Genomic DNA, 20669 nt, shown 5'->3' with positions numbered 1-20669 from the left:
CCCAAACCCAGCAGAAGAAGAGAAACAATAAAGATCAGAGCAGAAATAAACAATATAGAATCTAAAAAAACTGTAGAGCAGATCAATGAAACCAAGAGTTGGTTTTTTGAAAAAATAAACAAAATTGATAAACCTCTAGCCAGGCTTCTCAAAAAGAAAAGGGAGAGGACCCAAACAGATAAAACCATGAATGAAAATGGAATTATTACAATCAATCCCTCAGAAATACAAGCAATTATCAGGGAATACTGTGAAAAATTATATGCCAACAAACTGGACAACCTGGAAGAAATGGACAAATTCATAAGCACCCATCAACTTCCAAAACTCGAACAGTAAGAAATAGAAAACTTGAACAGACCCATGACCAGTAAAGAAATTGAATCAGTTATCAAAAATCTTCCAACAAGTAAGAGTCCAGGACCAGATGGCTTCCCTGGGGAATTCTACCAGACATTTAAAGCAGAGATAATACTTACCCTTCTCAAACTTTTCCAAAAAATAGAAAGGGAAGGAAAACATCCAGACTCATTCTATGAAGCCAGCATTACTTTTATTCCTAAACCAGACAGAGACCCAGCAAAAAACGAGAACTACAGGCCAATATCCCTGATGAATATGGATGCAAAAATCCTCAATAAGATACTAGCAAATCAAATTGAACAGTATATAAAAATAATTATTCACCATGATCAAGTGGGATTCATTCCTGGGCTGCAGGGCAGGTTCAACATTCACAAATCAATCAATGTGATACATCACATTAATAAAAGAAAAAAAAGAACCATATGATCCTGTCAATCAATGCAAAAAAGGAATTGACAAAATTCAGCATCCTTTCTAAATAAAAACCCTCGAGAAAGTCAGCATAGAAGGAACATACTTAAACATCATAAAAACCACTTATGAAAGCCCACAGCTAATATCATCCTCAAGCCCACAGCTAATATCATCCTCAAACTGAGAGCTTTCCCCCTGAGATCAGAAACACGACAGGGATGCCCACTCTCACCGCTGTTGTTTAACATAGTGTTGGAAGTGCTAGCATCAGAAATCAGACAACAAAAGGAAATCAAAGGCATCAAAATTGGCAAAGATGAAGTCAAGCTTTCACTTTTTGCAGATGACATGATATTATACATGGAAAATCTGATAGAATCCACCAAAAGTCTGTTAGAACTGATACATGAATTAAGCAAAGTTGCAGGATACAAAATCAATGTACAGAAATCAGTTGCATTCTTATCCACTAACAATGAAGCAACAGAAAGACAAATAAAGAAACTGATCCCATTCACAATTGTACCAAGAAGCATAAAATACCTAGGAATAAATCTAACCAAAGATGTAAAAGATCTGTATGCTGAAAACTATAGAAAGCTTATGAAGGAAATTGAAGAAGATATAAAGAAATGGAAAAACATTCCATGCTCATGGATTAGAAGAATAAATATTGTTAAAATGTCAATACCATCCAAAGCTATCTACACATTCAATGCAATCCCAATCAAAATTGCACCAGCATTCTTCTCGAAGCTAGAACAAGCAATCCTAAAATCTGGATGGAACCACAAGAGACCCCGAATAGCCAAAGTTATATTGAAGAAGAAGACCAAAGCGGGAGGCATCACAATCCCAGACTTTAGCCTCTACTACAAAGCTGTCATCATCAAGACAGCATGGTATTGGCACAAAAACAGACACATAGACCAATGGAATAGAATAGAAACCCCAGAACTAGACCCACAAACGTATGGCCAACTCATCTTTGACAAAGCAGGAAAGAACATCCAATGGAAAAAAGACAGCCTCTTTAACAAATGGTGCTGGGAGAACTGGACAGCAACATGCAGAAGGTTGAAACTAGACCACTTTCTTACACCATTCACAAAAATAAACTCAAAATGGATAAAGGACCTGAATGTGAGACAGGAAACCATCAAAACCTTAGAGGAGAAAGCAGGAAAAGACCTCTCTGACCTTAGCCGCAGCAATTTATTTGACACATCTCCAAATGTAAGGGAATTAAAAGCAAAAGTGAATTACTGGGACCTTATGAAGATAAAAAGCTTCTGCACTGCAAAGGAAACAATCAATAAAACTAAAAGGCAACCAACAGAATGGGAAAAGATATTTGCAAATGACATATTGGACAAAGGGCTAGTATCCAAAATCTATAAAGAGCTCACCAAACTCCACACCCGAAAAACAAATAACCCAGTGAAGAAATGGGCAGAAAACATGAAAAGACACTTCTCTAAAGAAGACATCTGGATGGCCAATAGGCACATGAAAAGATGCTCAACGTCGCTCCTCATCAGGGAAATACAAATCAAAACCACACTCAGATACCACCTCATGCCAGTCAGAGTGGCCAAAATGAACAAATCAGGAGACTATAGATGCTGGCGAAGATGTGGAGAAATGGGAACCCTCTGGCACTGTTGGTGGGAATGCAAACTGGTGCAGCCACTCTGGAAAACAGTGTGGAGGTTCCTCAGAAAATTAAAAATAGATCTACCCTATGACCCAGCAATAGCACTGCTAGGAATTTAGCCAAGGGATACAGGAGTGCTGGTGCATAGGGGCACTTGTACCCCAATGTTTATAGCAGCATCATCAACACTAGCCAAATTATGGAAAGAGACTAAATGTCCATCAACTGATGAATGGATGAAGAAACTGTGGTTTATATACACAATGGAATACTACGTGGCATTGAGAAAGAATGAAATATGGCCTTTTGTAGCACCATGGATAGAACTGGAGAGTGTTATGCTAAGTGAAATAAGTCATATAAAGAAAGACAGATACCATATGTTTTCACTCTTATGTGGATCCTGAGAAACTTAAGAGAGACCACGGGGGAGGGGAAGGAAAAAAAAAGAGGTTAGAAAGGGAGGGAGCCAAAACATAAGAGACCCTTAAAAACTGAGAACAAACTGAGGGTTGATGGGGTGGTTGGGAGGGTGGGGAGGGTGGGTGATGGGTATTGAGGAGGGCACCTGTTGGGAAGAGCACTGGGTGTTGTATGGAAACCAATTTGACAATAAATTTCATATTAAAAAAAACACCCAAAAATTAAATAATCCAATTAAAAAATGGGCAGAAGACATAAACAGACTTTTCTCCAAGGAAGACATCCAGATGGCCAACAGACACATGAAAGGATGCTTAACATCACTCATCATTAGGGAAATGCAAATCAAAACTACAATGAGCTATCACCTTGTACCTGTCAGAATGGCTGAAATCAAAAACAGGAAATAAGTGCTGGTGAAGATGTGGAGAAAAAGGAACAGGAAAAATGCAAACTGGTACAGCCACTGTGGAAAACAGTATGGAAGTTCCTCAAAAAGTTAAAATTAGAACTACCCTGTGATTTAGTAATCACGCTACCAGGTATTTATCCAAAAAATAGAAAAACATGAATTGAAAGGGATACATGCACCCCAATGTTTATTGTAGCATTATTTATACTAGCCAAATTATGGAAATAGCCCAAGTGGCCATCAATAATTAAAATGATAAAGAAGATGTGATATACATGATTATTCAGCCATAAAAAATGAAATTATTATAATTATTCAGCCATAAAAAAGAATGAAATCTTGTCATTTGCAACAACATAGATGGAGCTATAGAGTACAATACTAAGCAAAATAAGTCACTCAAAGAAAGACAAATAACATATGATTTCACTCATATGTGGAATTTAAGAAACAAAATAGATGAACATGAGGAGGTGGGGGAAGAGAATAAAGGGAAACAAACCACAAGAGATGCTTAATGACAGAGAACAAATTGAGACTTGATGGAGGGAGGTGGGTGGGAGATGGGCTAGATGGGTGATGGGTATTAGGGAGGGCACCTGTTGCAATGACCATTGGGTGTTGTATATAAGTGATGAATCACTGAATTCTACTTCTGAAAATAAACAAGTGAATAATAAATAAATAAATAAATAAATAAATAAACAAACAAACAAACAAAAATGAAATAAACAAAGAACCCAGAAGAAGAGAGTGATATGGAGCAAGCAGCCATGAGAAGAGCAGGAATCTTCAATGAGAAGAGCAGTAACTTCAGTCAAAGGAAATCTCACAAAGAGAAACCAATTGATAAATACCCTGACCTCATTGTCACTGCTTCCCATCTCCTGATGGGACTCCCAGTAGCCAGACCTATTTGGAAGCCAGAAGACAGCAGAGCCCATAGTCTATACATGTCACCCCCTGGGTAAAAAAAACAAACAAACCAGGATGGAAATGGGTGGAGAAAAGAACAACTGGAGGGGTACATAGAAGATATGTGAAACAGAGAAATAACTATCTGAGTTTTTCCATATGAGAGGCAGTCAGTGTATAGTAGAAAAATCCTTCTACTTAGAATCCTGCATATAAATTCTGTATTTACTGAATGATTGCCCAAAGGTTATATACCCCATTCAGAAAATTATTTTAAAAGACAGTCTCCATGACAAAGAAAATCTTTAAGACTTAAAAGTTCTACTAAATGAAATCCTTTTAAGAAATAAGTGCTAGGGGGCTTAGTCAGTTGAGTGTATGACTCTTGATTTTGACTCAGATCATGATCCCAGGGCCATAGATCATGCCCTGCATTGGGCTCCAGGATGAGCATGGAGCCTGTGTGAGATTCTCTCTCTCTCTCCTTGTGCTCTTCTCTCCCACTCACTCTCTCTCTCTTTCTCTGCTTCTCTAAAATAAAAAAAAAAGAAATGGGTGTTATTAATGATAATATTTTAATTACTAAATCTCATCCTTCCTATATTATAGACTCATGGCATAAATGTGAGAGATTGCTTATATACTATTTTACTATTTTACTTTTTTACAATTTTATTTTTAAGTAATCTCTATATACAACATGGGGCTAAAACTCACCACCCAGAGATCAAGACTTATATGCTCTACCAATTGAGCCCACCAGGCACCCTTACTCATACACTATTTTAAGTAATAATGTACACTGAAACTAAAATTACAAAATTATGTCCAAGTACCATGTAGAATTCAATTATAGTCACATTTTTCTTTTACCTTAAAATTATAGCTTCAGACACTGGTGCATTTGTTCACGAAAAAAAATAAAATGTTTATTTAATACCAAATATGCCAAAATTTAATACAAGTTCACATTTATACTGATAAACTCCATACATCCCATGTACATGTATACAAACACATATATATGTTTAGAGGAATTATTGCCAAAATATTTGCTTTTAACCATGGTAGGTATAAGTAAAATAAATAAAATGTACATGAACATTCCAGTCTTTCCTAGTATATAATACTGTCAACTATCAGACAGATCTCATTGGAACAAAGATCATACTGGTGACAAGGAGGCCAAATAGAAGCTTATTGAAGTAATACAAGTAAGAATTGAACTAAGCCAATGAAAATGGAAATTGAAGAGCTTGAGGTGGCAAATGGTGAAGGAGCATTCAAAAACTATTAAGAAGAAATCATTTAAAGTCAGTGATTTATTGGATATGATACTGGATATTAAGGGATACGTAAGAGATAGAAATCTAAGATGATACACAATGCTGCATTACCCAGTGATCAAGTCACTTTCACATATAGTGATGTGAAATATCTGTGGAACATCCAAGCAGAAATGCCAAAGAGGCTATTATTTTAGCTCAGGGCCAGACAGCTAAAATATTAGGTTCAGATATTAATATGTGATCAACTCCTTACCCATTCAGACCACGCTGATGGATTTCTTAAAGTTAAGTATTTTAAGTAAGATACTTATTGCTAGTACACACATACAAAAAATCCTTTATAACATAAATACTACATGTGTTAGCAGAAATGGATTTCAGCTTATGGTAGATTCACACATTATTTATCTTTTACTGGCTTTTATTGCTTTAAACTATGAATTCAAAGAAGAGAGAGCATTTAGATGCTGATGCTCAGATGCTGGGTGGACTTACAGTCTATAAGCCCAAACTCCCCATTTCTTCATTTATTCAAAGTCATAGGTCTGGAGAATTGAAAGGCTATCAACAAAGTACCCCTGGCCATTTATTCAGTCCAAGCAGGTGATACCATCACTCTTTGAATTCTAACAACCAAGGAGAGAATGGTGAAGTGAGTTGAGCCAAACTTGAGGCAGCAGAGATAGAAGACAGGTGGGAGCTATCGCTCCATAAATTCACATCAAAAAGGGCACTGACTGCCATGAATTTGGATTATCACTAACAGATCCTTTGGAGTAAATAATAGGTCTAATCAGATATACCTAATATACATGTATAGAACATTCTGCCCAAAAGCCGCAGAATACACATTCTCCTCAAGCACACGTGGAACATTCTCCAGAACAGAGCATATGTTAGGTCACAAAACAAGTCTTAAAAAAAAATTAAGAACACTGAAATCATATCAAGCATATTTTATGACCACAATGGAATGAAACTAGAAATCAATCGCAAGAAGAAACTTGGAAAATTTACAAATATGTGGAGATTAAACATGTTCCTGCACAACCAGTGAGTCAAAGAAAAAGTCAAAACATTAATAAAACTGTATCCTGAGACAAATGAAAATGGAAATATAGTATACCAAAACGTATGTGATGCTGCAAAGCAGTTCTAAGAGAAATATGTACTGATAAATGCCTAAATTTTAAAAAGAAGAAAGATCTCAAATAAACAACCTAACTTTACAGCTGAAGGAAATAGAAAAAGAAGGTCAAATTAAGCCCAAAGTTAGTAGAAGAAAGGAAATAACAAACACCACAGCAGATATAAATGAAATAGAGGCTAAAAAAAAATTTTTTTAAAGATCAAGAAAGAGCTGTTATTTTGAAAACATAAACAAAAATGGCAAAATTGTAGCTACACTAAGTAAAAAACAGAAGGCTCAAATAAATAAAATGAGACATTACAATTGATAACTTAAAAACAGTAAGGATTATAAGAAATTACTATGAACAACCACATGCCAACAAACTATATGCCAACCAATTAGATAACCTAGAAGAAATGGATAAATTTCTAGAAAGATACTACTTACCCAGACTGAATCATGAAGAAAAAGAAAATCCAAACAGACTAATTACTACTAAGGACATTGAATCAGCAACAAAATCGTCTCCAAAAGCAAAGTCCAGGACCAGATGGCTTCACTAGTGAATTCTACCAAACATTTAAGGGAGAATCTCAAGGCCAGCATTACCCTCATACTAAAGCCAGACAAGGACACTATAAGAAAAATTATAGGCCAAAATCCTTAATGAACATAAATGCAAAAATCCTCAACAAAATATTAGCAAACCAAATTCAACAATGCATTAAAAGGATCACAGGGGCACCTGAGTGGCTCAGCCAATTAAGCATCTGATTCCTGATTTTGGCTCAGGTCATGATCTCACAGTTGGTGAGTTCAAGCCCTGTCAGGGTCTGCACTGAGAACGTGGAGCCTGCTAGGGGATTCTCTGTCTCCCTCTCTCTCTGCCTCTCTCTGGCTCACATGCACACTCTCTGTATCTCTCTCTCCAGAAATAAATAACCATTTAAAAAAAGGATCATTAACCATGATCAAGCGGCATTTGTTCCAGGGATACAAGGATGGTTTAACATCTACAAATCAATTAATAAGATACACCACAATAACAAAATGAAGAATAAAAGGCATATGATCATCTCAATAGATGTAGAAAAAGCATTTGACAAAATTTAACATCCTTTCATGATAAAAAAAAAAAAAAACTCAACAGACTGGGTACAGAAAGAATGTACCTCAACATAATAAATGCCATATACAACAGGCCCACATGTAACATCATACTCAATGATGAAAAGTTTTAAGTTTTTCCTCAAGATCTGGGGGGAAAAAAAGGATGCCCTCTCTTGCCACTTTTGTTAAACATAGAGGTAGAAGTCTTAGGCACAGAAATTAGGCAACACAAAGAAATAGAAGGCACCCAAATAAGAAAGGAAGAACTAAAAGTCTGTTTATGGATGGCATGACATTATATATAGAAAACTGTATGCACACGCACACACACAAACTATTAGAACTAACAAATTCAGTAAAGTTGCAGGATACAAAAATCAACAAAAAAAAATCAGATGTGAATATCCGCAAAACAATTAACGTGATTCATCACATCAATAAAAGAAAGGACAAGAACCATATGATCTTCTCAATAGATGCAGAGAATATCCGCGAAAAAATTAACGTGATTCATCACATCAATAAAAGAAATGACAAGAGCCATGTGATCTTCTCAATAGATGCAGAGAAAGCATTTTACAAAATACAGCATACTTTCTTGATAAAAACCCTCAAAAAAAGTAGGGATAGAAGGATCATACCTCGAGATCATAAAAGCCATATACGAACAACCCAACACTAATATCATCCTCAATGGGGAAAAACTGACAGCCTTCCTCCTAAGGTCAGGAATAAGACAGGATGTCCACTCTCGCCAGTGTTATTCAACATAGTATTGGAAGTCTTAGCCTCTGCAATCAGACAACGCAAAAAAATAAAAGACATCCAAATTGGCCAGGAGGAGGTCAAACTTTCACTCTTCGCAGAACATGATACTCTATATGGAAAACCCAAAAAATTCCACAAAAAAAGTGCTAGAACTGATTCATGAATTCAGCAAAGTTGCACGATATAAAATCAATGCACGGAAATTGGTTGTATTCCTATTCACCAACAATGAAGCAACAGAAAGAGAAATCAAAAAGTCGATCCTATTTACAATTACACCAAAAACCATAAAATACCTAGCAATAAATCTAACCAAAGAGGTGAAAAATCTATACACTGAAAACTATAGAATGCTTATGAAAGAAATTGAAGACACAAAAAAAATGGAAAAAGATTCCATGCTCCTGATAGGAAAAACAAACATTGTTAAAATGTCAATACTACCCAAAGCAATCTACATATTCAATGCAATCCCTGTCAAAATAACACCAGCATTCTTCACACAGCTAGAACAAACAATCCTAAAATTTGTATGGAACCAGAAAAGACCCTGAATAGCCAAAGCAATCTTGAAAAGGAAAAACAATGCAGGAGGCATCACAATCCCAGACTTCAAGCTATACTACAAAGCTGCAATCATCAAGACAGTATGGTACTGGCATAAGAACAGACAGATCAATGAAAGAGAATAGAGAGCACAAAAATGGACCCACAAACGTATGGCCAACTAATCTTTGACAAAGCAGGAAAGAATATCCAATGGAATAAAGACAGTCTCTTCAGCAAGTGGAGCTGGGAAAACTGGACAGTGACATGCAGAAGAATGAACCTGGACCACTTTCTTACACTATACACGAAAATAAACTCAAAAATGGATGAAAGACCTCAATGTAAGACAGGAAGCCATCAAAATCCACAAGGAGAAAGCAGGCAAAAACCTCTTTGATCTTGGCCACAGCAGCTTCTTACTCAACATGTCTCCAGAGGCAAGGGAAACAAAAGCAAAAATGAACTACTGGGACCTCATCAAAATAAAAAGCTTCTGCACAGTGAAGGAAACAATCAGTAAAACTAAAAGGCAACCCACAGAATGGAAGAAGACATTTGCAACCGACATATCAGATAAAGGGTTAGTTTCCAAAATCTATAAAGAACTTATCAAACTCAACACCCAAAAAAACAAATCATCCAGTGAAGAAATGGGCAAAAGACATGAATAGACACTTCTCCAAAGAAGACATCCAGATGGCCAACCAACACATGACAAAATGCTCAACATCACTCATCATCAGGGAAATACAAATCAAAACCACAATGAGATACCACCTGACACCTGTCAGAATGGCTAACATTAACAACTCAGGCAACAAGAGATGTTGGCGAGGATGCGGAGAAAGAGGATCTCTTTTGCATCGTTGTAGGGAATGCAAGCTGGTGTAGCCACTCTGGAAAATAATATGGAGGTTCCTCGAAAAACTAAAAATAGAACTACCCTACGACTCAGCAATTGCACTACTAGGTATTTATCCAAGGGATACAGGTGTGCTGTTTCAAAGGGACACATGCACCCCAATGTTTACAGCAGCACTATCAACAATAGCCAAAGTATGGAAAGAGCCCAAATGTCCATCGATGGATGAATGGATAAAGAATATATGGTATATATATACAATGGAGTATTACTCGGTAATCAAAAAGAATGAAATCTTGTCATTTGCAACTACATGGATGAAACTAGAGAGTATTATGGTAAGTGAAATTAGTCAGAGAAAGACAAAAATCATATGACTTCACTCATATGAGGACTTTAAGAGACAAAACAGATGAACATAAGGGAAGGGAAACAAAAATAAGATAAAAACAGGGAGGGGAACAAAACATAAGAGACTCTTAAATATGGAGAACAAACAGAGGGTTACTGGAGGGGTTGTGGGAGGGGGAAATGGCTAAATGGGTAAGGGTATTAAGGAATCTACTCCTGAAATCATTGTTGCACTATATGCTAACTAATTTGGATGTAAATTTTAAAAAATAAAATTAAAAAAAAAACCAGTTGTGTTTCTATACACTAACAATGAACCATCAGAAATAGAAATTAAGAAAACAATCCACTTATATTAGCATCAAAGAGAATAAAAAAATTTAGGAATAAATTTAACCAAGGAGGTGAAAGATCTGAAAACTATAAGACATTGATAAAAGAACTGAAGAAAACACAAATATATGGTAAGATATCTCATTTTCATAGATCAGAATAATTTGTATTTTTCAAATGCTCATACTACCAAAGTAATACACATATTCAATGCAATTCCAATCAAGATCACAATGGCACTTTTCACATAAATAGAAAACAATCCTAAAATTTGTGTGTAACTGTAAAAGAATCTAAATAATCAAAGCAATCTTAGAAAGAAGAACAAAGTGACAGATATCACACTTCCTAATTTCAAACTATATTACAAAATTCGAGCAATCAAAACAGTCTGATATTGGCATAAAAACAGATACATATATCAATAAAACAGAATAGAAAGCCCAGAAATAATCGCATGCAGATATACCCAATTAATTTTTGACAAAGGAGCCAAGAATATACAATGGGAAAAGAACAGTCTCTTCAATAAGTGGTGTTGGGAAAACTGGGCAGCCACATGCAAAAGAATGAAACTGTACCACTATCTCACACCATACAAAAAGTCAACTCAAAACAGATAAAAGACTTGGATGCCAGGCTTGAAACATAAAACTCCAAGGAAACATCGTGGGTAAGCTCCTTGACTTTGGTCTTGCCCATGACTTTTTTTGGATTTGACACCTAAAGCAAAGGTAACAAATGGAAAAATAAATAGGTGGGACTGCATCCAACTAAACAGCTTCTGCACAGCAAAGAAAACATAAACAAAATAAAAAGACAACCTACTGTGTGGGAGAGAATATTTGCAAACTGTATATCTGATAAGAGGTTAATAATGAAAATATACAAGGAACTTACACAACTTAATAGCAAAAAAAAAAAATTCCAGTTGAAAAACAGGCAAAGGACATGACAGATATCTTCCAAGAAGACATGCAAATAGCCAGCAAGCACAAACAAAGGTCCTCAATATCACAAAGTATTAGGAAAATGCAAATCAAAACCACAATGAGCTACCACCTCAGACCTGTCAGAATCTCTATTAGCTGGGGCGCCTGGGTGGCTCAGTCACTTAAATATCTGACTTCAGCTCAGGTCATGATCTCAGTTTATGAGTTCAAGCCCCCCAATCTGGTTATGTGCTGACAGCTCAGAGCCTGGAGCCTGCTTCAGATTCTGTGTCTCCCTCTCTCTCTGCTCCTCCCCTACTCATGCTCTGTCTCTCTGTCTCTCAAGAATAAATAAACATTAAAAAAAAAAGAATATTAGCAAAAAAGGCAGGAGATAATATGCTAACTGTTGGTGGCAATGTAAATGGGAATGTTCAAAATGGAAAACAGTAAGAGATTCCTCAACAAGTTAAAAATGAAACTACTATATGATCCAGCAATTCCACTTCTGGGTATATATTCAAATGAATGAAATCAGGATCTGGAAAAGGTATCTGCTCTCTTCTGTTCATTGCTGTATGTTAACAATATCCAAGGAATGGAAACAATCTAAGTGTCCATCAATGGATGAATGGGTCAAGAAAATGTGATATATATATATACACAATGAAATATTATTTAGCTATTTAAAAAAGGAAATCCTGTCATTTGCAACAACATGGAGAAAACTGGAGGATATTTTGCTAAGTAAAGAAAGCCAGACAGAGAAATAACACATACTGCATGGTATCATATACGTGGAATCAAAAAAAAAAAAAAAAAGGTCAAACTCATAGAAACAGAGTAGAATGCTGGTATGCTGGTTGCCTGGGTCTAGAGGGTAGAGAAAGTAGAGACAGGCTGGTAAAACTTTCAGTTATAAGATGAATTAGTGCTGAGCATGTAATGCATAACATGGTCACTATAGTTGATAACATTCTAAGATGTGATTGAAATTTGCTAAGAGAAAAGAATTTAAATGCTCCCTCCCCTGCAAAAAAGGTGAAGTGACTAGTGTGTTAATTAACTCAATGGGTAGAATCCTTTCACACTGTCATATATCACATTGTATATTTTTCAATTTATTACAATTTTATGTCAGTTACATCTCAATAAAGCTGAAGAAATAAGTAAAGATCTTTGACTTTTACGGGAAAAAAAAGGTAATAACCGAAATCACTGGCAAATGTTGCCACCCAGGGAACATGCATAGAGCAAATGGCTGAAGAAAGAATCTTAGGGAATACTGCATTTAACATGTACTATAGCCAGGAATACCTATTACATTAAAACAAATCATATTCATGTTCCACAGAAATACCTTTTAAGTACTTTTGAGACTAAAAAACTTTAATAAGGTTAACTGAAACAAACACAAAATGTAACATTTTATCACTATTTGGTACCATAAACTGACAAATCCCTCTCTTCTCCCTCCTTGGCCCTACTTGAGGTGGCTGAAGACAAGATGAGTGGGTCTTTTACATGCTATTTTTTGCCACTACAACTGCCTCATGGGTTTTGCATTTCTATCAGCTGTATCTAAGCCACTGTGTTCACTGAGTATATCACACACAGTCCATTCCAGTTGGAAGACTGGGAAGAGGAACGGGAGAATCTTACTTTCTTGTTTTTCTGTGTTTACCTTCATTCCCCATGCTTTTTGTTTTTCCTGCCAGACCCATTTCCTATTTTGATTATTTCCTTTTCCTAGCTTTCCAACCAAACCTCTGAACGGTTTCTTCCCCGCCAGTCTTCCCATCACACCCAGCTCTATGAAACATTTGTACATTGCAATTCCAGGTGCTGCGACAAGAAAATGTCATTTTCTCCTTCAATATAAGGTCAGAGGTAAAGTGGGACCATTGCCAACAGAAGATCTCTGAATCGCTCTGCACCATTTCTTGCCACTGCAGACAGAGCTGGGGCAGGGCTCACAGGCAGGATGCTAAGCCTGATGGAGCAGGAGAAGGAAGAGATATGTGAAAACAGCTGATTACTGAAGAAACAGAGAAGTAGGAAACTGACATTCATGACTAATGTGTGAATTTTTGATGAATCGCTAAACATAGTCTCAACTATCCAGCTCAATAAATAAATACAGTATGTTGAAGTTAAGATTTCTGTTCTAAAAATTACTAATGGCATCATTACCAGTTTCTACAAAGCCCTTAAGTAGAAGAGGGTGCTTGTCAGCTGACTGCTATTTTGAATATATCCAATTGAAATCTGATCCCTTCTTTCTGCCCATCTTTTTCATCACTCTCTCTGACTTTCAGCTCTGGGTAACTGATCTCAGCTAATCTTTTTTTCCCTGATGGCAGAGGAGAGGAAAGCATTAGAAGCCTGTGCCTCTGTGCAGCCATCTATTATCAGCTGAAGATGTGGCAGATACAGAAGGGGAAATCAGACTGCAGGGTCTTTATCTGACCTTCACTGTTTCTATCTATTTTAGGTTAGAAAAGGTTTTAGAAGTTAGGGCTATTTCATGCAGCATATCATAAATTCCGGGAGAGGTATGCAAAATTGTGAAGGCAGAATTCATAAATGGTGTCCTGTGACCATTTTCTCCTCTTTCTCTAATTGTTCAAAAGGTTTATGGTGTTAAATCTGACTGTCAACAGTCTATAAAAATAATTTATATTTCTAGTGATGACAGAAATTTCATGAAATCATGAATCTCAGATTGGAGAGTTCTCAGAAATAATCTATCCAATTTAAATAACATCAGATAAGAAGACATACAACAGAAAACAATAAACAACAATCTTGTGCGTGTATTCTAATATAATCTTTGCTAGCAATCTACCAAGAATAATTGGCCAGGAGTTCTGATTTGAGCAGGACATACCCAGTTTTGATCATCTTTATGTTCCCACTGTGTGAATTGTATTCCCCGAAAGTTCTTATGTTGAAGCCCTAACCGGCAGTGTGATGGCATTGTGAAATGGGGCCTTTGGGAGGTAATTAGGATTAGAGGTCATAAGAGTGGGGCCCTCATGTGGGATTAGTACCCTTAAAGGAAGAGAAAGAGATAGAAGGCAGCGTCTGCAAGCCAAGGACAAGGCTCTCACCAAGAACCAAATCAGCTAGCACCTTGATCTTGGACTTCTCAGCCTCCAGAGCTGTAAGAAATAAATGTTAAGCCACCCAGTGTATAGCAACCCACCCAGACTAATAAAGTGCCCAGGTGGTAAAATAACTTGCTTAACCAAAAAGTAACCAAAATCACCAAAAATAATTTAAATTATTTCCCAAAGTTACCTTAATTGTTCCTAGACAGAAACAGTATCATATGAAGGCACGGTATATGTTATCTCTTTTCCTTGAGTACCACATTTAACTCATAAACAAGCTCCATTAACTCTATCACCAAATAGATATATAATAAATCTGACCACTTTTTTCCATTCCACTAAAGCCACCGTTTATCCAGATGGTGTAGTAGCCTCCCAGCATATGTCCCAGCTTCCTCTCTTGGCCTCTCACAAGCCATTCTCCTCACAGAAGCCAGATTGATCTTTTAAAAATATAACACACTCTCCTGTTTAAAAACTCCAACATCTTTTCATTGCACTTAAAATAAAACCCAAACAAGAGCTCCTGGATGGCTCAGTCAGTTAAGCTCCTGACTCTTGGTTTCGGCACAGGTCATGATCTCACAGTTCGTAAGTTCAAGCCCCACATCTGGCTCTGAGCTGGTGGTGTGGAGCCTGCTTAGGATTCTCTCTCTCCCACTCTCTCTGCCCCTCCCATGATTGTGCTCTCTCTCAAAATAAATTTTAAAAACTTTTAAAAATAAATAAATAAGACCCAAACAATTTCAAGCAGTTTACAAACCCCTACACAACCTAGACTAAGATTACCTATCCAGTCTGGTCTCATATCACTCTCCCCTTCAACTTCACTATTTCCCCAACCTGCCCATCAAGCACACAGTTGGATCTTTACCTGGCTGGTATCTCCTCAGTATAAATGTCAGCTTTTCTGAGAGATTTTGTGACCACAGAGCATAAAATAAGCACCCTATCATTCTCTATTACACCAGTCTGCTTAAATTCTGCAGAGTACTTGTTGTTGGCCAATATTTTGCTTACCTTCTTCCTTATTTATTGAATGTAAGCTCCATGAAAGCCAGAATTTACTTGTATTATTCATAGACACATGCCAGCTCCTAAAGTAGAGCCTGGCACAGTTACTCACATACATTTTTAAATGAATAAATAAATAAATTAGATAATTTGAGAACACTAAAGAGGTCTACCTACAAAAACGTATTCCTTTCATCTTCCACAGTACCAGAAATTTCTATAATTAGAGTCATTTCTATTAAATTCTAATTGAAAATATCTATTAAAATTGAAAGCAGGTAAGTAGAATGATCTATAAAAGTGTAATTACTCACTAAAATTTTCATATAGTTTGTTTTTTAACCCTAGATAAAAACATTGCTTCAACAGAATGGGTTCTAAGAGTTTTTAAAAAGGGTGGAATTTGGAAGTTACTCCCAAGAAAGAGGAAGTAGCATAATGGGAAGGCCTTGAGCAGCTAGAAAACATCATGGAGGGAAATGAGCGACATGTTCACCTTAGAAAAACCTTTGTGTAGTCTTGCTCTAAGGAAAGTGCATGTACTGAATAATGAAGGTAACCTAGGAACTCCTAATTTTATATCTCATTTTTCTCTCAAGCATTGAAGTACTTCCCTCACTATGTTCTCAACAACCATATACCATTTCTGTGAATCAGGCAGGTTGTATCATCCATCCAAATCCACCAACCAGGGAAATTAGGACTCCTTGCCACATGGTTACTCGCTGGTGAATCTGAGATTAGGCCACAGCTCTAATGACCAATCCATTCTTCTACACTGCCCGTTTTGAAGGCCTAGATCAGAATATTCTCACTAAAAATTCTATAAGCTGATAAGATCATATTCCATGAGTAACATGAGAGGCATGAGGGGTGGCATTTGGAGGGAAGCATATTATAGGGATAAAACTATTGTAGAAAATATCAGTAACCCCATAATTAATCTCTTACCCTGCTCCATATACCTCTATAATGTTGCTTACATATTTACATCATCTAATTTCACTTTGCTTTGTTATTCATTCATTAAACATTCAGCAAATATTTATTGAGCATGTGTGAGGTGATAGGCAGTATGCTAAGTGCCTGGGACACATGAGAGAACAAAATAGATTCCCTTTCTTTATGTTACCTTATTATACAGAAATTGCAAGGTTTACCAATTCCTTAATAGCCAAACACATTTTTATGTTCAAGTACATGGTCTCTCCCCTTAGGATATTCCCTATCCCCACTCCATGGCCTAATGAATATTTGCTGAAGTTTTGGAATTGGATGGAATGGGAGAGATCATAATGAAATGCAATGTGTTCTGACCCCACATCCTACACCCAGGTTATGTCTGTCTTATACTCTTCAGGGCTTAAGTAGAGGCAAGGAAGAATGGCAAATGTAGCAAACAACTGAAAGTATGTCAGTGTTTCTCAAAGTAAGATCTTTAGACCATAAGCATCAGAATCATCTAGGATATTTGTTAAAAGTTAAAATTCTAGAACAGGAACGCAGATCTCGGAGGAAATCTCCCAAGGATGTCTGCAGGCATCCTGGAGATGGTTCAGCACATTCAAGTTTGAAAAACGCTGCTTTAGGCCTCATGTTAGAGCCAGAGACAATAAAACAATGTGCACTACTTGTTCTGAGGGTGCCAAATCACTCATAAATTATTTATTTTTGTATCTCTTCAGTTGACTCAAGTTCAATTGCTGGTACTTGGTAGACAAATGACAAAAATGCAGCTACTTTAGATAAGGTCCTGAAGTTGAGATGTTATCTGAAGCTTATTAGGCATCTGATTGAGCCATTGGCTTTTGTGGAAGGTCTGCAAAGGGCAGACAGCATTCCTGTAAAACTATCCAGTGATGACTGACTTTGGTTCTTTTATTTGATCTGAATAATTAACTCAAATAAAGGCAGCTTTTTGGTCTAAATGGCCATTGACAATTATTCCATTTTCTGCTTGACTTTAATGCTGAAGAGTTGGCTGACTGGTGCCAAGTAAATATATTATCACTTTTAATACTATAATTCCAATTATCATAAATTTAATTGTGAAATAAGAACTGCATTTTCTTGAAAGGAGCACTTTTTTTCAAGTGAAGGTAACTTGCATTATCATAATTCTATCTCAATATCCTTGTACTGATTTTTTTTAATGTAATGTATCGCCCTTTCAAACTATTTGTAATCTCATCAAGGCATTTGTCTAATGAAATACTTTAAATTACTTTCCCAGATAATGTCAGAACATAATGACATCAAAATGACCCTATCATGTAGTCCCACTGGATTTTTTATTGAAATCTTTCATTGGAGTGTATTGAAAAATAAAAAGGAAGGGTGCTTCCACAGATTGAAGTATAAATCTCATGATACACTATTAAGCACAAGTTCCTGTCCTTTAAACATTTTTTAAAAGATGTTGTGTTGTGTACATCTCTATTATGGTCATTTATTCAAAGCTGGGTATTTTAAAACTCCAAATTTATTTCCCTTGCCAATGAAGAAACGACTCACAGCCACTGAAAACCCTGTTTTTACTACCCAAATACTAGTGTTTGTTTTGAATCCAGACATAGATTCAAATTCACCTGTATTTTACAGATAGATCTGCTTAATACACTACTTCATTTTATCACTTCTTGTATTACAAGAGATATATAAACCCAGCCCACCACCCAAATAAAATGACTTTAGGAAGAAAGCGTGGTACTGTCTCCGTAACTTCCATACTCACAGTTCATACCCAGTCCCTCTATAGGCTTACTGTCCTATCCTACTCAATGCTTTACTCTCAGCCTTCTTCCCAAAGAGGTTTCCAATAGGTCAGGAGGGTCAAGGACACATAATTAAGCACAGTACAAGGAAAGGAGCAAATGCATGAGAGAAATCTACAACAGGCAAAAGAGCAGTAAAGGATTATACCTTACTAGGATTCAATCACTTCAGTCAGAAGATAGAAAGGAGGTTGTCCCTCTCCTCCTATTCCCATATTTATGAACAGATACCATCAGGATACTTTTGTAAAGGTTGTGCAGGGACTCTAAAACTAGAAAAGCTGAAAGTAGCATATGCCTAGGTCAGATGATTTAAGTGGTGTGTTTTGGGTTTTGTTTTCGTTTTTGTCTTTGTTTGGATATTCTGGTTGAAGGGAAGGGGAGAACTGGCAGATTTAGGAAATAAAAATTCAAGATACCAGCTAAATTTTAATTTAGTATTTAAAACTATGAAAACTTTTTTTTAACGTTTATTTATTTATTTTTTAATTTTTTTTTCAACGTTTATTTATTTTTGGGACAGAGAGAGACAGAGCATGAACGGGCGAGGGGCAGAGAGAGAGGGAGACACAGAATCGGAAACAGGCTCCAGGCTCTGAGCCATCAGCCCAGAGCCCCATGCGGGGCTCGAACTCACGGACCGCGAGATCGTGACCTGGCTGAAGTCGGACGCTTAACTGACTGCGCCACCCAGGCGCCCCTGAAAACTTTTTTTAGTGTAAGTATGTTCCTTGCAATATTGGGGTCACACTCAAACTGAAATAGTACTCACTGTTTATCCAGAGTTCTAGTTTAACTGAGCATCCTGTATTATTTCTATAGGAAGAGTCCTTCCAGGTCTGAGAGATCTCAAGCCTCCAAATGCTCTCTGGAAGACAAGACAGAAGACAATGGAGCCTGTGTGAGCCTTGGAATGAAAGAACTATAGAGAAGGGCCCAAAAAAGAGTTAGCAGACGAGGTGCTGGTTCTAGGGACACAGAAAAGAAACAACAGGACAAAATACCTTCCAGAAGTCTATCCCACCTCATCAAAATAGGAGGAAGACAAAACCTGGCATTTCATCACTCAGCAAATAAATTCATTTGGTTTGGGAGAGAAATGATTGATCCAGAGGCATTAAGATATTTCAGACTAAAGAGGCCCAATCCAAAGCTGCTGCCTACTAAGGGCAGAATTGCCCCAGAATTTGTAGTTTCTCTATACACTGTCAATTTGGAACATACTTTATAATAACAAATCCATTCTAAGAAAAGTATAATTAAGTTTGACTGCTTCTCCGAAGCTTGCCAAGGTTCTGGCTGAGTAGTCAGGTGAAATATCTCTCAGGAACAAGCTTCATGAAAGCTTTCCATCTTATGCAGCTACCTTCCCACCCCCACCCACCCCAGTTCTTCCTATCCAGTACCAGGAGAAATCTGCTATAGAGAAATGTACTATTTTACTTATTTTTTTTAACATTTATTCATTTCTGAGAGACAAAGAAACAGAGTGCAAGTTGGGGATGGGCAGAGAGAAAGGGAGACAGCACAGCTCTGTCAGCACAGAGACCGACTCAGGGCTTGAACCCACCAACTGTGAGATCATAACCTGAGCCGAAGTTGGATGTTTAACCTACTGAGCCACCCAGATGGCTTATTTTATTTTTTTAATTTGCAGAATTAAGACTTTTTTTTTAAGTAGGCTTAACTCCCAGTGCAGAGCCCAATGAGGGGCTTGAACTCATGACCAAGAGATCGAGACCTGAGCTGAGATGAACAGTGCCCTAGAGATGTACCTTTTGTTTTTTAAAACCATAAATGTTCTGAGGCACCTGGGTGGCTCAGTCAGGTGGGCCTCCGACTTCAGCTTAGGTCATGATCTCGCGGTCTGTGAGGTCCATGGGTTTGAGCCCCAAATCGGGCTCTGTGCTCACAGTTCAGAGCCGGAAGCCTGTTTCAGGATTCTGTGTCTCCCTCTCTCTGCCCCTCCCCCCCCCCACTTGTACTCTGTCTCTCTCTGTGTCAAAAATAAAACATTTAAAAAATAATAAAAAATAAATAAAACCATAAATGTTTATTTGAACTTATGAGATTCATGTGAAATCAATTTGAATTTTATTCAAGTTTTCCATCCTCTAGAAATATCAAGCTTTTCTGTTTGTTTCAATAATCTGTGCTAGCAGGAGTTAAATTCTCCAAAGATTCAGAACTTAATAGTCTATATGTTCAGGCAAATGATAATATGACATTCTAAACCTTTTTTTATAACTTTC

At 36.9% G+C, this 20669-nt stretch overlaps 1 long non-coding RNA gene across 1 annotated transcript in view; it reads right to left on the bottom strand.

Annotated features, from left to right (window-relative positions):
- LOC123379198 overlaps positions 1–19290 on the bottom strand; it is a 42625-nt gene extending 23335 nt beyond the window's left edge. Inside the window, exon 1 of the long non-coding RNA XR_006583398.1 lies at positions 19190–19290. This is a non-coding gene — a long non-coding RNA (uncharacterized LOC123379198). The remainder of the gene's footprint in view (positions 1–19189) is intronic.
- Positions 19291–20669: the final 1379 nt, after the last annotated feature.

The sequence above is a fragment of the Felis catus genome, chromosome C1 (assembly GCF_018350175.1).
Source record: "Felis catus isolate Fca126 chromosome C1, F.catus_Fca126_mat1.0, whole genome shotgun sequence".
Classification (NCBI taxonomy): Eukaryota; Metazoa; Chordata; class Mammalia; order Carnivora; family Felidae; genus Felis; species Felis catus.
This window is presented reverse-complemented; position numbering and strand designations above follow the sequence as displayed.